Consider the following 16,910-nt stretch of genomic DNA (forward strand, 5'->3'; position numbering starts at 1 on the left):
ACCTTCAGCCACAAGGCATTTATACTCCTGCTATCAAGAGGACATTGCGATCCATTACAGAAAGTTGTTGTTCCCTCCCGCAACAACGGCCCGAAAGTGGTCCCTTGGTGCTGGTTGCTTGTCCCACCGTAGCGGCGTTCAGTTCTGAAGGCCTATGCCGCAAGGTGGGACTTACTGCACGTGGTGTGCCGTCGGGCGCGTGATGGATTTAACAGTGGACACCGTCCCGTATGTTCCCCCGAGCATACACTCCCAGTATGGGTGTTTACGGCGGATTGTCGATCGGCAATGATAAAATCGAGGTACCCGTCTTGACACACGGACCAAGAAGTCTATCTTGCGCGCAAGCCAATGGTGAGATTGGGGGCTTGCACCCCGATCGGCGTATGTAAAACCAAAGGCGTAAAAAACATAACTCTCTCGTTATGCGGGATTACGGGCGAGACTCTCTGCTCGTCCCTCCATCCCCGGGTGTTATAGCCGGCATGCGGTGGTCGGGTGGTTCGCCATCCGGCTATCGTGCCATAACATACCGTGAGTGTGCAGGATGTGACCCGAAAGATGGTGAACTATGCCTGATCAGGTTGAAGTCAGGGGAAACCCTGATGGAGGACCGAAGCAATTCTGACAATAAGAGAAGTTTTCAATTCTGCTTTGTGCGGATCTTTCGCTGGTAAAATAAGAGAAGTTTCATATTCTGCTTTGTGCGGATCTTGCTAGCGACGGTCGCTCTCGCAGCCGTCTCGGATGGGATTGATTTTGCATTTTGTTTAATTTTGAACTATGCCTCATATTGCCATTGCTCGCAGTACAGACGTAGTGTATGGTTTCGCCTGTCGGTGTGCCACGGGTAGCCGATCAGTGCACTTCGCACTATTAACGTATTTCAACCGGCATTGATACTACGATACCCACTTAGCGTTTATATGCGCATCCGTGTAGTTGCCGTCGCTCACTCAGCGTGTTTATATCCCAGCTCGCTGCCATCGCAGACCGTGAGGCCGATGGCTGTTTGTATACAGGAGAACAATTTTTTGTTTACGGGAGGATCGACATACTATATATATATATATATATATATATATATATATATATATATATATATATATATATATATATATATATATATATATATATATATATATATATATATATATATATATATATATATATATATATATATATATATATATATATATATATATATATATATATATATATATATATATATATATATATATATATATATATATATATATATATATATATATATATATATATATATATATATATATATATATATATATATATATATATATATATATATATATATATATATATATATTCGATAATTGTTCGTATTTACAAATTTTACAAATGGTTTTGTTGCGGATATTATTGAATTTCCACAGAAAACACCTTGGCAAATTTCTTTGGAGTGTACTACCATATCCTCAGAAATTCTTAAATGTGGTATTTTTCTAATGACTTCACTACGGCTAGGAAGCATGAAGCCTTTATTTAAATTATCTTCTATGGGGGGGTGGGTGTAGCGTAGTTGGTAAATCGATTGCCTTGTACGCAGCGCACCTGGGTTCGAGTCCCGACCCCACACATAGGGTTAGAAATTTTTCATAAGAGATTTTTCTAACCCGAAGAGGCGAATGACCTTAAGGTTAAAACCTCTATAATCGAAATAATAATAATAATAATATCTTCTATGGGTATTGATATTTGTATATTTTGTATATTGAATGTAAGTATCCAACATTCATAATCGATGATACATTTATAATTGGCTAAAAAGTCACGGCCTAAAATTCCGTCAGCTTGAATCGGCAAATTAGGGTTTACTAGATGGAAATCGTGGTTTAGTTTAAGTGTATTGTTGAAACATAATGTAGTATTAGTTATTCCTAAAGTTTCTATGCTATTTTCGGTTATTCCTGTTAATTTAATTTTATTACTAGTATTTACATGTTGGTCTGGGTGGATATTTTGTGCTTTGAACAATGAAATATCTGCACCTGTATCAATGATGAAACTACAAATTTTATCTCCAGTCATGTGCACTTTAACTTGAATAAAATTTGATGCGTTTAGATTAAATGTCAGTATAGGTAAGCCTTTCGGTAACAGTTGTTAACGTGGTCGACTTCTGTGGACACCTGTTACTGGGGGGTAGAGATGGTTTCGGGTCGGGTTCGGGTTCTATAAATTTATGCTTCTTGGGTTCTGGTCGGGTTCCGGGTTTTGAAATTTGAAATTTTCGGGCTCGGATCGGGTCCGGGTTTTTAAAATTTTGAACTTTCGGGCTCGGGTCGGGTTCGGGTTTTTCAAATTCGGAATTGTCGGGGTCGGGTCGGGTTCGGGTTTTTGAACAAAACGACCCAACCATTTCTTGACGCTGTCTATACACAAAACCCAATCTCTTTTTATACTTCGTGATACGAATGGAAGACACATATAATCGTACCAAATGGTAGCACCTTTTAATTACTAGATTTCGTCGTATTTTCTGGTGCTCAAATATACTATTTTTTTCATTCTTGTATAAAATTCTTTCTCTTCAGATTCGCAAACTGACTGATTTATTTTATGTTTTAAAAGAACATTCATGAGAGAGCATTCAACAATACGTTTCTCACATCTAAAATCTCTTTGCGATTTATTTTTAATGATAATTAGTAATAAATCAAGTCAACAGGAATTTATCGGAAACTATTGGTTCAACTGTCTGTTTTAAAATATTAATTTCGACAGACTTTAAAACCGATACGTAGGCTGCGGTCAGAGTAAACGCATAAAACTCAGCTAAAGCATACAGCAAATAGTGTCTAAAGCAAAGCGAGTAGAAATCTACGGGAAGTAGAAACAATAAAAAACAATCTATTGATCAGCTCCTGATTGGTCGTTTTGACAGTCGCGAGAAATCGAGCAGTGGGTGTTGCGAATGGGTGCGCGACGTAAGGCATACATACGTTAGGCATAAGTACGTTAGGCATAATGGACGTGTAATGGACGATTGGCATAATATACGTTAGGCATAATAGAAGATTGGCATAATGTACGTTAAGCATAATGGACGATAGGTATAATCCACTAAAATATAAAAATAATCGCAAGGCTTTCGTAATAATAGAGATTTCGCTTGTTTTTTTTCAGATTAGAAAAAAGACACTTTGCTACACCATACCTTCGCATAACTTTAGCGAGAGACTCCAAAATGAAAAATACCATGCGAGATATTTAATCCTTGCAAGTGCAGAGTTTTTTTTTCTATTTTTTCTCTGGACGAGATGAATAAAATATCCCTTCATTTAAGGGAACAGTTTAGGTACAAGCTCATTTCAAGCCTCTTAGATGTATTACCAATACAGTTGCGTCCAAATATTAAAAAAAAGAAAAATAATGAACAGACATTAAGTTTTGGATCCTTCAGAAACTGGCAGTGTTATGTACAGGATCAACATTAGGCTACAGGTTTTACGATTGTAACGATACCTTTTTCGTTTCGGTAACTCGTCACAGTACAGGATTAATCTCTCTCATATCAAAGAGTTTCCGTAGCTCTATTTATTTTGGCCTCGAGAATACGATCATTGTGCTTAAGAATATGGGAGATAATCAATATAGAACCAGCAATATTCGTATATTCGTTGAATGAATAATAAAATTCATCATTCTTTCTATCATGAGCTGTTCTTCAAGGTTATATATTTTCTTCTTGGACAATTACATCTTGCATGCATGAAGAACTAATATAATTTAACCATTACATGCCCAACTTTTTTCTAGCGTTCACGTAGTTCAAGAAACACGAGAAACCCGCTTCGAAAGATGCTTCTTTCGCAGAGCTGGAAACTACTCAATATTTACCTTCCGGTGATCAACACAATTCTAGAAAATTTTCAATATTCTATAAGCTAGGAAAAGATAGTCGAAGACGGTCCAAATTCTGTTTTCAATAATAATTTATCAACGCTAACTGTAAATATCTCTGGTAGTACTGTTCCAACAGAGTTATATCAGACTAATAGCAATAACTTCAGTTCTAAGTTCTATTAGTCCCAGTTACTGGTCTTACTTGTAAATTCTTCCTAAATCAAAAGTTTTTGCAGTTTAAAAACGTTTTTGTTTGCAAACAACATGGGCATGAAGGGGTTGATGGGCATTATTTTTATTTATTTCGTCTTCGGCATATACCGTACAGATAATTATTAATACAATTGTTAACGTCAATATTAAAAATTTTCAATTGCTAACTTATAACTAAATTTAGTGGTATGCAGGTCGTAAACTAGAGCAGTTTCGTTGAATTTGCTACAACATCTGTTCACCGGATAATTCTGGCCATAAACTGTACGATGTCTAGGAATGCACAAAGGCGGACGATTCCTTATACCACGAGGAGGAACAAACAATCAATTCATACCTATTCATACCTTAATAAAAAATAGAACGATTTTAAACAAGAGTTTTAGCCTATTTTAGAGATGTGTAATTTGTTCTACATCTTTTATTTGAGTTCTTGAGGTATTTACAATAGAATAAAATGTTGATCGAGTTTTATCAGCTTCCAGAGTAATTCTACAACATCAAAAAATTTCAAACATTTGCGCTCTTACCACCCGAAGCTGTTATCGCCAAAAAGTTATTTCCTTAAAGGATACTTCAACATGATAATTTATGCCTAACGTCCATTATGCCAATCGTCCATTATGCCTGACGTCCATTATCCCTAACGTATATTATGCCTAACGTCCGTTATGCCATACGTCTTTATGCCTAACGTCCATTATGCCTAACGTACGTATGCCTAACGTATTTATGTCTGATGGGGTACACCAGCCCCGTGAAAACTGTTTGTTGCCTGAAGCTGCCACCAAATGCCAGTAGCGCTAGCTACGTTTCAAATGTTCAAGGTCTGTTCACATGAACTGTATAACACTGTTTAAAAGTTGGAATCAAAACAGGTAATTAATAACAATATATGAGAATTCACGCTTTCTCTTGCATCGCTTCTTCTCCACAAAATCCGAACGCTTTTATAACCTGAGTACCAGGTAAGCACATCAAAGTTGAAGTTTGTTTGCATTCAAAAAGTTTAAGGTCGAGTTAACAACATTGGCTCGTAGCAATGTGAACGTTGCTTAAAGCGCGTTCGCTGTCATTTTTGACAACTAGCCGAGCCAGAAAGCCAGCTTATGTTGGCTTCACTCATTTTTCAAAGAAACGTCAAAACATTCACCCTCTTGGGGTACACCCGTTGCGAGTGCACTTAACGGTAATATTTTTTGCTACATATTGAATAATAATTGTCCATTATCCCTACAACGGTTTCGTGACTATTTATCTAAGTAAACGGTTTTGTGGGATACATTCGTACCGCAAAACTAAAATCGCTCTAATAAGCCTAATTTTTATTAAATTTATAGTTAAATTGGATAGTTCTATTCTAAAACATACAATTTTACACAAGTTTTTCGCTTACTATGTATCGATGTTATTCTTTTAAAAAAAGATATAAGAAGGTCTTCGGAATTATGTAAACATGACAAAACATTAACGTAAATGGTTTTGTGGGGTACATTTGTACCACAAACAAACTTTAAGCGGGCACTGTCAAGTTGGTCAAATGCAACAAATAGCTTGTACTTGCTTTAATGGAAGTTTTATAATAATCAAATTGATTTATGATAAAGATTGCTTGCAGTTAAAAAAACTGTAACAATTGACTAAAAAGGGCGTGGTAGCCCGGGGACGATTTCACAATTCCCATATATTGAAATCACAAATTTGGTGGTACTGCTGTGGCCAATTACCATTGCTAATTTCATACATGTGATAAATTATACAAAACTGGCTTGCAGGAATGGTTTTACATTTCTTAGAAAAGAAATGTATAGAATTCGCTTTTGAAACAAAATTAGAAATTTTGGTTGAGTACGACGAGCAAGGTTGTCTGAAACTGTCAACATTTGTTTTTCCTTGAGTTAGCGACCGATTTATTCTACATTCCGATTAATATATCGACGATTTATAAGTTTCTCATAACATTGCAAATTCGACGTTCAATAATTGCAAATAAAAATGCGGATTCTACTCACCAGTGATTCGTTTTGCCATAGGCAGATATAACTCAACGCGTATGGTGCTACTTCAGATTCGAATGGTTCTACTATTCTAAGATGAGCCTAGGGTGCCTAAAATTAAAAATCTTCGAGATCTTTGGTGGATTCTCCATATTAGCAAGTTGGGTTCGGATCGGGTTTCTCAAATTAAAAATTTTCGGACCCGGGTTCGGGTTTTCAAATTTTAAAATTCTCGGGGTCGGGTCGGGTTCGGGTTTTACAAAATTTTCATTCTCGGGTACGGCTCGGGTCCGGGTTTTCTAATTTAAAAATTTTCGGGCTCGGGTCGGGTGCGGGTTTTCCAAATTTTATAATTTCGGTCTCGGGTCGGGTTTGGGTTTTTCAATTTTTAAGCTCTCGGGTTCGGGTCGGGGAAAAAATTGAAACCCGACCATCTCTACTGGGGGGCTAAAAATGGCTAGTATCGGGGCTAGCGGGTAATATTGCTAGTTGTTGGTTGTTAATTGGTGGTCTTTGCGTATCGTTTGCTGTTGTTTGTGAATGGTGTGATTCGTTGGTGTAGTACATCTGGGCATTTCTGTTGTACCTGTTTGTGTTAAGGTTAGAGTTTTGATACTGGATTGTGTATCTGTGCCTGTTATCAAAGTTTGGTGGGTTATATCTGTTATTTGGAATTTGGTGGAAATTCCTATTGTTATTTGGAATTTGGTGGAAATTCCTATTGTTTGTAAATGATCCTCTTTGGGCAGGAGTAGGATACCTTGATTGGTATCTTCTCTGAGGGTTTTGATGGAATCTTTCGTTCCTTTGAGGTTGGTACCTGTTATTGTAATTATTTGTAGGATATCTACGTGGGAAGCGATTATTATTTTGGCTTTCCATTCGTCCGGCATGTAATATAATTGGGTTTTCGTTTTTGTTGTCGGTTTGTTCGTTTCCTACCATGAGGTTGATAGCTTCTTCTAGAGAATCGAATTTTCCCATTCTTAGCATCATTTTCGTTTCTCTGTTTGATGCGGTATTGATAAGTGCTTGGATCGCTGTTTTTCTTCACATTTTCTTGGCTGTTTCGTCGGGGATGTTTTCATGTACATATGTTTCAGCGAGTTTTTGTGCTAGTTTAACTATTTGTTTTGTGTAGTTTTTGATATCCTCTGAGGGTTTTAGTTTTAGGTTTTTAATGTCGCTGATCACAAGGTCCGAGTTGCCTTTTTCTGTACAATTCGTTTGGATTTCAGCGATTAGTTCGTCGTATTCAATTGGATTATTGGTAAAAAGATTTCTCGCTTTACCCGTCATTCTGGTCATAATTATTTGTATTGCAGCCAATTTGTTTGCGGCTGGTATTATTGTTTTAGCTACTTTGACAGCATCCACGAACGATCTAACTCCTTCTGGGTTACCATCGTATATTGGGATTAGCTGTGCTAAGTGTGACGCTGTTTCGGTGTTAAATGCCATTTTTGTTTTGTTTTTGTACTTAATGTACCATAATATCAATTTAACTAAGATTTTAAATTTTATTTTGTTAGTTACGTTGGAATCACTGTCGTATTCTTTGTCGGTTATACGACTTTTTTTAATAAGTCTAAGCTTTTGTTATAAATTACTTGAAGGGCTAAGAATGTCTCAACTTCTTCATTCCATTCCTTCCCTTTTATTCTGTGTTCAAAGGTTTTTTGTAATTTCTTGTATTCTAAGTATATTTCCTCCAACTGAGTTTTTTTCAGTTCTATACTGTGGAGTGTCCTCGGTCTATATTTACTTTTATATATGTTTTTATATTCACGTTTTATATGGTTCTCGATTTCTTTTAATCTGTCCATAAAACTTCTATGTAGTTTGTTATAATTTGAGAATACTTTGAGTATAATTTAATAATTAAATAGAATGTATTTTTATTATATCATTTTAATGTGTGTTTTTGAGTAGTACATATGACAGTATTATTAAAATTTTATTGTACAATTTTGTTTTCACATTTTCTCTAGTTTATATAAAATTTTGGGTACGGAGTATCACTTGTAGCTTAGAAATTCCTCGTATTTACTAAATTGTAGGGTGTAAATTTGTCGCTTGCTAGGGCAATTAGGAAATAGTATAATATCTAATTTGAAATTCTTTTCTTTTCCGTACTTGTTCCAGTTTTGGAATTCATCGGCCTTTTCGGCTATCTTGCTTTGCCTAGTTATTTCGTCGAAGAAGTCGACGGTGTCGTTTATTTCCTTCTCTAACTCTTTGTTTATAAATTTGTTCATTTTTCTCTTCTTTTTATTTATATAGATATAGTTTTCTTGATCATTATTTTCTCTCGTTACCTTTTGTCGTCTTCACGTACTCCAGGAACTCGTCCACTAAGTCCCAAGTCTCCTGTGGGATGATGTCCATATTCCGGTCGTTGAAGATTCCTTCCTGTTGTTGCTCTTGTTCGCGTTTAAAATTTTTTCTTCTTTTATTTTTGTCCTTGTGGACCACTGTTCCCTACTTCATTGTAAAAGTTTTTCCTTTATTTTTGTCCTTATGGACCACTGTTCCCTACTTTTCTTTATTACTGTCTTTTTAAACTATTGCGACGCTTCTGGCGGCACTCGTCGCTACCTTTTCGGTATAGTGCTTATGCACTTTGCGTTTGTTTTTGATATCACGTAGCTTACTGCTACCACTGCTAAAACACATAGTGCAATACTTTGGGCACTTTGGTGTTGCTCAGTGTTAGAGGTGTTGGTGGCGACGATTTCGTCTGCCGAAAACCAACCCATTATCTATAGAAATTTTTCGCACTTTGCACCTTTTTTTATCTTGAATGTTCATCACTTGGTTTTTTTTGCTAAAAACGACAACGGGGAATAGATGTCCTATTCCTAAACCACTGGTCTGTGCATTACTAGTCTTCACATCACTGATTGTTTGGTGGGTTTTTCATATTGTGCTGCGTGCATGTATGTTCGTGGAAAGAGTACACTTCAGTCAACAAGTAGTAATGTTCGATGGTGATTACCTTTTATTCCATCTTTCACGCGTACTACTTTCACATCACTCAAAAAAAAATGCACTTTTATTCTTCGATCATTGATAGTTTAAGACGTGTTAGCATAGTTGTATGTAAGTCGGAGAGCACTGGTTTGGCAATTTTTGTTTAGCACTTAACTTTTTTTGCTCTGATTTTTGCAGGTTTTTTTTTCTTACGGTCGCCATATATTATACTTATTATACATGATTTGGTGTATTCGGTGTTCAAAAAAACTCTTTGAAAACTGTCGAAAAACTGTTGCTTTATTTCGTCAACTTAATCTACTTATACTAACTAATACATGTAAACCTTAAAGCTAATTTTCCTATCAGATAGTTAGTTTCGTTCTAATGGGCGGGGCTTCGAAAGCTCGCCATGAATGTTTCTTATGTCTAAAGTTACTTCTATGGCTGTTCTATGGCTGTCTCGCCAGTGTGCGTGTATGTTTATGGAGAAAGGAGGGGCTTAGTCGAATAGTCAGTTCTGTCGCGTCATATTCTCTCGTTCGTTTCACATTGGTATTTTGAGCTGACCTTGATGGCTTAGTCGGTGCTGTCTGTCTTAATGTTTTGTTTGTTGGAATTTGCTGTCGTATGGCTTTACTGTTCGGAAGGCATGATTTATTACGGTCAAAGTTTTCGTTCTTGGTTTTGGACTTAAGTTTGTGTTGTTTTTATTGTGTGCTAGAAACATGGGTATGTTTTGAGATTTGGACGTAAGTTTGGTTCTGTGGCTTGTATGTAGATCAGTTTTCCGGTTTGGATGTAGGTCTGTTTACGAGGTGCTAAAGATGCAGGTCTGTTTTAGAAATGTGTTTGGTTGATTATTACTAGCTGTGAAAAACATAGTTGTTTGGTACTGTACATGTTGTCTTTTGTACGAAGTGGGTTTTTGTGTCAATGGAGCTAAGTGTTATGCTTGAAATTCATGGTCTGAGTGTTTGATTTATTTAAGCGCTGTCAGTAATTTTCGTGTGGTATGGTTTTGTCATGTTCGATGTAAGATTTTCGAGTCGCGGGAAACTATTGGCTTGAGATGCGATGTGGCGTCGTAGGTTGGGTCAATTGATATTATGTTTGGGGTATGATTGATATTGGCGTAGTACAGGTATAGTACAACATTTCAATTGTAACACATAGCGAAATATTACTTTACTTAACCCTCCGGAAGTCGCGCATATGGCTTATCGAACGAGCAGCCGCTGGTCCCCTAAGACGATTTCGCTAGATTTTCAGAGCAGCGTGCACTCAGTTCACTAGCGCGTCTTCCGGAAGGTTAATTTGTAGTAAATTTTATTTGTTTTTCATTTTCATTGCTTTGTGAAAGAAATTAGCAATATTTGGTGAACTTTTCGCCACCTTGAAACGAAGGGTTAGTAGGGAAAAATTAATCTGAACCAGAGTAATAGTTAATTTAGACTTTTTAAATATTTTGTAAAGAATCAATTAATTCCAAAAAAATTGAACCTATGCTTCTTCCCACCAAACCCGGAGAAATTGAAGTAAAACCCGGAGACCCGGAGATCGCTCCCAAAAATCTGTGTATAAATGGCCTATCAGATACGATGGTATGGATTACGGCAGGAGACTGAATGAATTTTTAAAAGAGGTGTATTTTAATGCTAGGTCGGAAGGGTTTACCAACGAACAACTTTTTATGTTGGGACACAATTTGTTTATGCGAAAAGCAAGAAGTTGATTCATGGAGGTTAATGGGAGTAATGGGTTAGGAACTTGGGAGAACTTGGTAAATGAATTGAAAAGCGAATTCTTACCTGTGGACATTGATTTCCAATATGAACGTCTTGTAAACGCGCGAAGACAAGGGTCGAGGGAAAAATTCCAAGATTATTATCTCGATATGGTGTGAAATTTCCGTAGTAAAGGGCGAACACGAAATTATTGCGACACATTCAACAGGGCATAAATTTTTTACCATTGGGTAAAATCAACCAAATTTTGCACACTTTCTCATTGATGTGTATTGTTTACATGCTGTCAAACTCGAAGTCGTGTTTTCCGATTCAACGCAAATGTAACTGAACCAACGCGAGTCGAGAGAACAAATTCTTTCCAAACACCTGGAATTTCCTGACCTGTCGCACCGGCAGTTGGACAAAATCTTGAACATTCACCATTCAACCGTCTCCAGAGTGTTGAAGCGGTTCCAGGAGCGGTTGACGTTGGACCACGGCAAAGGAGCTGGAAGAAAACCGGGACCGGAGAACAAAAAGAACACGAAATTATTGCGACACATTCAACAGGGCATAAATTTTTTACCATTGGGTAAAAATCAACCAAATTTTGCACACTTTCTCATTGATGTGTATTGTTTACATGCTGTCAAACTCGAAGTCGTGTTTTCCGATTCAACGCAAATGTAGGTGAACCAACGCGAGTCGAGAGAACAAATTCTTTCCAAACACCTGGAATTTCCTGACCTGTCGCACCGGCAGTTGGACAAAATCTTGAACATTCACCATTCAACCGTCTCCAGAGTGTTGAAGCGGTTCCAGGAGCGGTTGACGTTAGACCACGGCAAAGGAGCTGGAAGAAAACCGGGACCGGAGAACAAAAAGACGGAGGGAAAGGTGAAGCGGGTGATTAAAGCAAATCCCAACGTCTCAAGCCGTAATTTGGCTAAAAAGATCGGCATGTCGCAGAGCTACGTCCAGAATGCAAAGAAGAGAGCTGGACTACATACATACAAGGTACAGAACTTCCCAAACCGCGATGAGCGGCAACAATCGACGGCTAAAACTCGGACACGGAAGCTCTACGAGACGATGCTGACAAAATATGGCTGCTGTGTGATGGACGACGAAACGTATATAAAAGCCGATTTTAAGCAAATTCCGGGGTTGGAGTTTTTCACCGGCAAGAGCAAGTTCTATGTGGACGACAAATTTAAGAAGAAGAAAATGTCGAAGTTCGCCTCCAAATATCTCATTTGGCAGGCCGTCTGCTCTTGCGGACTGAGGAGTGAGCCATTGGGGACAAAGGGCACAGTAAATGGCGAGATCTACAAATCTGAGTGCCTCGAGAAGCGCGTTTTGCCGTGCTTGCAGTAGCACGACGAAGTTCCGTAATTTTGGCCAGATTTGGCATCATGCCACTTTTCTAAAAGTGTCCTGGAGTGGTATGAGGCCAATTCTGTCCATTTTGTTCCAAAGGACACGAATCCGCCAAACTGTCCGGAGCTGCGCCCGGTGGAGCAGTACTGGGCAATGATGAAGCGGGAACTTCGGAAGAGCAAGAAGACAGTCAAAGACGAGAAGGACATGTTAAGAAAATGGAAAAAAAAACTGAGAAACTGGTACCGGATGACACTGTAAAAACTTTGATGGAGGTCATCAAGCGAAAATGCGTTCAATTTTACACTCAAGGCTCCATCGATTAACTTTTCTTTTGATTTTTGAAGTAAATATATGTGTTGAGAATTGCGGGACTTCGGCAGAATCACTTTTGATAGCAGTTTTGTTGTATAATAAACAGCTTCAAAACTGGAAATTTATTCATATTAAACTAAGTATAGGTTTACAAATCCAATAATTAACTCACATTATAGTGCTTCTTCTCTCACCTTCCGAACGACAATTTTCAACAAATCCGCCTGTTTCCAGATTCCTATTTTGGAAAACAAATGGATTAAGAACCGATGTTCATATTTGAAACTTAAACTAATGTATAAATTTGCAAAATTCATTTGTTTTTGCTAGATAATCTAATTGCATCTAGAGATCATTTAATCATCGAACAACACACTTACTCACAGTGTGTGGTGAATATGTGCGGCGTGGTGGGTCAGTCAACACATTAAGTTTTAATTCCATGCAACTTCACACAGCATTGGTGCATCTGTATTGTTTTACCGGGATGTGTACAGCGATCGATCGACAGACTTCAGGTCACAGTGCAGCGAGCTTAAAACCTGTTGGCGAACAAACAGCGGCATAAAGAAGGGACCTACGAGATCTTATTGTTCCCTGCAGCATAAACTCGTGGTAGCTTTGTTGCACAATCACACCGAATTTCTTACCGGTTGGTCTTTCTATCGCGGCAAATAAGCTGCGGTTAGTTTTTATCGGGCACAACTATTAGGTCACGCTGGATTTCTACCAACGGTTGGGAGTAGCACTACCAGAAATTAATGATTAAATAAATGCCGCCTTTGTAAGCACACGCACTTCGATCGAACGCTTCTTTTCGTCTGTACATGTGTCTAGTACAGGTTTGCACACTCATTCTGCTCTTTACTCTCTCGTGTAGTTGACGTTTCTGCTGGACGGTACTCAGCTCCGCTTCGGTTATCGTTTAGGGAGTATCCGGATACTACACTACTATCAGCAGTGTTGTCAGATTGGCTGTTTTCAACATTCCCCCCTCCGTGTTGTTCTGGGGATCCCTGCCTCTCGTTCCGGTTTCCGCGAACATCCAACAGCGCAAGTTTTACTGCTGGTCGACTGATGATCCCGTTTACGGTGAGAACCATAGCTCTGCAAACTTGGCCGTCCTTGGTTTTGACCACTTCGATTATTCGACCTCTCAACCATCCATTTCGTTTGTTCTCCTCGATCACAATAACTAAGTCTCCTGGTTCCAATGGCTTGACGGGTTCGAACCACTTCGTCCGTCTGGTGAGGGTCGGCAGATATTCACGGACCCAGCGCCGCCAGAATTGGTCTGCCAGATAATGCGCAAGCTTCCAGCTGTCACGAAGAGTCGCTCCTTCATTCATCATCTGTGTCGTAGGCTGCACCACACCACGAGATCCGTACAGCAGAAAGTGGTTCGGAGTTAGGGCTTCTTGGTCAGCATCGTCAAGAGGGACATACGTGAGTGGTCGCGAATTGACGATCGCTTCCGCTTCCAGTAGTACAGTTTCCAGAACCTTATCGCTTGGATGACGAGGATATTCTGCTATGGTTTCCATTGCAGCTTTCACTGAGCGAACCATTCGCTCCCAGGATCCACCCATGTGAGGAGCAGATGGGGGATTGAAGTGCCAGCTCGTTTTGGAATTAGTAAATGTTACTGCGCAATCTTCATGAATTCCCTGAATCTGCTTCGTCAGTAGGTTGCTGGCTCCTAGGAAACATGTTCCATTATCGGAGTAAAACGCTTCTGGAGATCCTCTACGTGCCACGAACCTGCGAATGGCCATAACACAGGCCTGTGTCGATAGGCTGTGGACAACTTCAAGGTGCACTGCACGTGTAGTGAGGCACGTGAAGAGCGCCACCCAGCGCTTTGCTAAGCTGCGCCCCTGCTTCACGAGTATTGGTCCGAAATAATCGACGCCAGTATTGCTGAATGCTCGAATGTTTGGTGTCAATCGAGCTTGCGGAAGTGGCGCCATCATCGGAGGCCGTGGAGTAGACTTTCGAACCCTGCAGAGTTGGCAGTCCTTAGATACCCGTAAGATCAGAGGACGAAGCTTCGGAATGCGAAACTTTAGCCGGATCTCGTTGAACACCGTCTCACGATTTTGGTGTTTGAAGTGGCGGTGTTAGCTGTCGACAAGCAGTGTTGTGAGATCGTGCTTTTTCGGTAATATGATAGGGTACTTAACTTCAAATGGGGCGGTAGGTGCAGCCCCAATTCTGCCGTTCATCCTGATCACGCCGTCATCGTCCAAGTATGGTGATAACTCATACAGCAGACTATGCTTCTTAATCCTCTTCTGGTCTTTCTCTGGATGCATTTTGTTAAACTCCAGAGTGCAATACTCGTCCGGAAACGCTTGAAACTGCGTCTGCCGCCACAGCAAATTCTCCGCCTGCAGTAGCTCGCAACTGGTTAGTGGTCCACATATCTTTTCCCTTTTCAGCAGCTTTACTGCTCTCAGTACGTACGCAGTCGAACGCAGCAGACGATTCCAGTTCGAGAACCTGACGACGTCAATTAAAGGGTTCGGCATCTCTCGATGATGTTGATATACAACTCGGAGCTCTTCATCTGTTGTCCACTGCATGGTCGGTTGTTCGGGCCATTCTTGTTCCGGTAGGTAGAGAAATTGGAGACCAATGTACCAACGGCAATTTGGGCTGAAATCAGGGCCATTTCCCCACTTAGTTGCATCATCGGCCACGTTCAACTTTGACGGAACATATCGCCACTCATCCACGACGGAAACGTTTAATATTTCGCCAACTCGGAACCCGACAAAAGGGTGATATCGTCGACTATCCGACCGGATCCAAGAAAGAGATGTTATGGAATCAGTCCACATGAACCGCTTTTTAATAGGGAGATCGAGCGACATACAAACGGTCTCCATCAACCGGCAGCCTATCAGAGCGGCTTGCAACTCAAGTCGAGGAATGGAAAGCGGCTTAAGTGGCGCCACCTTTGCCTTTGCCGCAACCAACACACATCGCACAGTTCCATCTTGAGCAATCCGTAGGTACGCTACACACGCGTATGCCAACTCGCTCGCGTCGACGAACATGTGAAGCTGTATTCCACTGTGCTGCACACTATTGCTCCCGCCAAAGAAACAACGAGGGACCGCAACTTCGCTCAGCCGACACAACAAACGTGTCCAATCTTTCCACAAATTATGCAAACCTTCTATAATCTGCTCATCCCAGTCTGTGCCAGATCTCCAAATGTGCTGCATGAGAATCTTGCCATGTATGACGAAGTGAGCAATAAATCCATAGGGATCGAACAGTGACATGACAAGTCTCAGTACCTGTCGCTTCGTGGGTATATCACCTTCCACCAACAGCTTCATCAGATCATCCCGCAGAGAAGCATCAAAGGAAAACACATCCATTGCTGGTTTCCAAACCATTCCAAGCACTCTTTCCACAGTTGCAGTTTTGTCTAAGTACAATGATTTTACCTGTAGATTCTGGTTTTCACCTAGCCGATGCAACACCTCAGATGAGTTAGACGAGAAGTTCCTGATATCGAATCCCCCAAGCGAATGTACGTACTTCACCTCGTTTACTAGTTGAACAGCTTCGTCCACCGTATCTACGCTATCTAGGTAGTCGTCAACGTAGTGAGCGTTTATGATTGCTGCGGCTGCTCTCGGGAACTGTGCTGCGCAGTCCTGGGCGTTTTTGTTTTTGACGTATTGCGCTGAACAAGGTGAACACGTCGCACCGAATGTAGCCACGTCCATGACGAATATTTGCGGAGCCTGATCTAGATGTTCTCGATAAACGAACCTTTGTGACTGCTTGTCCCGTTCGATAATCCGGACCTGGTGGAACATTTCTCGGATGTCCCCACACACTGCGACTGCCCGCTGACGGAACCATAACAGCACAGCGAACAATGATGTCAGCATATCTGGCCCTTTCAGGAGCATATCGTTGAATGAAACACCGTTCACGCGTGCTGCAGCATCCCAAATTAATCGAAGCTTCTCTGGCTTCTTTGGGTTCTTCACGATTCCGAGTGGCAAGTACCAAACGCGATCTGGATTCGTCGACTGCAGTTCCTCCTCAGTGATTCGGTGAGCATATCCCTTACGCTCATAGTCTGCAATCTGCGTATTTATCTGTTCTCGAAGCCCTGGTTCTTTAGTGAGCTTTTTTTCCAGCGACTGCATTCTGCGTACGGCCATTGGATAGCTATTTGGGAAAACTGGCTGATCGTACTTCCACAAAAGTCCGGTTTCGAAACCGCCATTTACCCTTCGCGTTGTTTTCTCTAGGAAATCGCGGGCTCGTTTGTCTTCTTCCGACTCAAGTGGAGTAGCTACAGCTGCGTCTTCGATGCTAAAATACTGTTTCATTAGCTCGTGTAACTCCTGATTCCCGATCTCTTCTGTGTGCACGTGCAGTCGTT

General features: G+C 40.2%; 1 protein-coding gene across 18 annotated transcripts in view; it reads right to left on the reverse strand.

The window, feature by feature from the left end:
* The window catches only part of LOC131689361 (cell adhesion molecule Dscam2), a 1,607,414-nt gene that overhangs the window by 220,265 nt on the left and 1,370,239 nt on the right, over positions 1-16,910 (reverse strand). The window lies entirely within an intron of this gene.

Source organism: Topomyia yanbarensis, chromosome 3 (genome assembly GCF_030247195.1).
Source record: "Topomyia yanbarensis strain Yona2022 chromosome 3, ASM3024719v1, whole genome shotgun sequence".
Taxonomy (NCBI): Eukaryota; Metazoa; Arthropoda; class Insecta; order Diptera; family Culicidae; genus Topomyia; species Topomyia yanbarensis.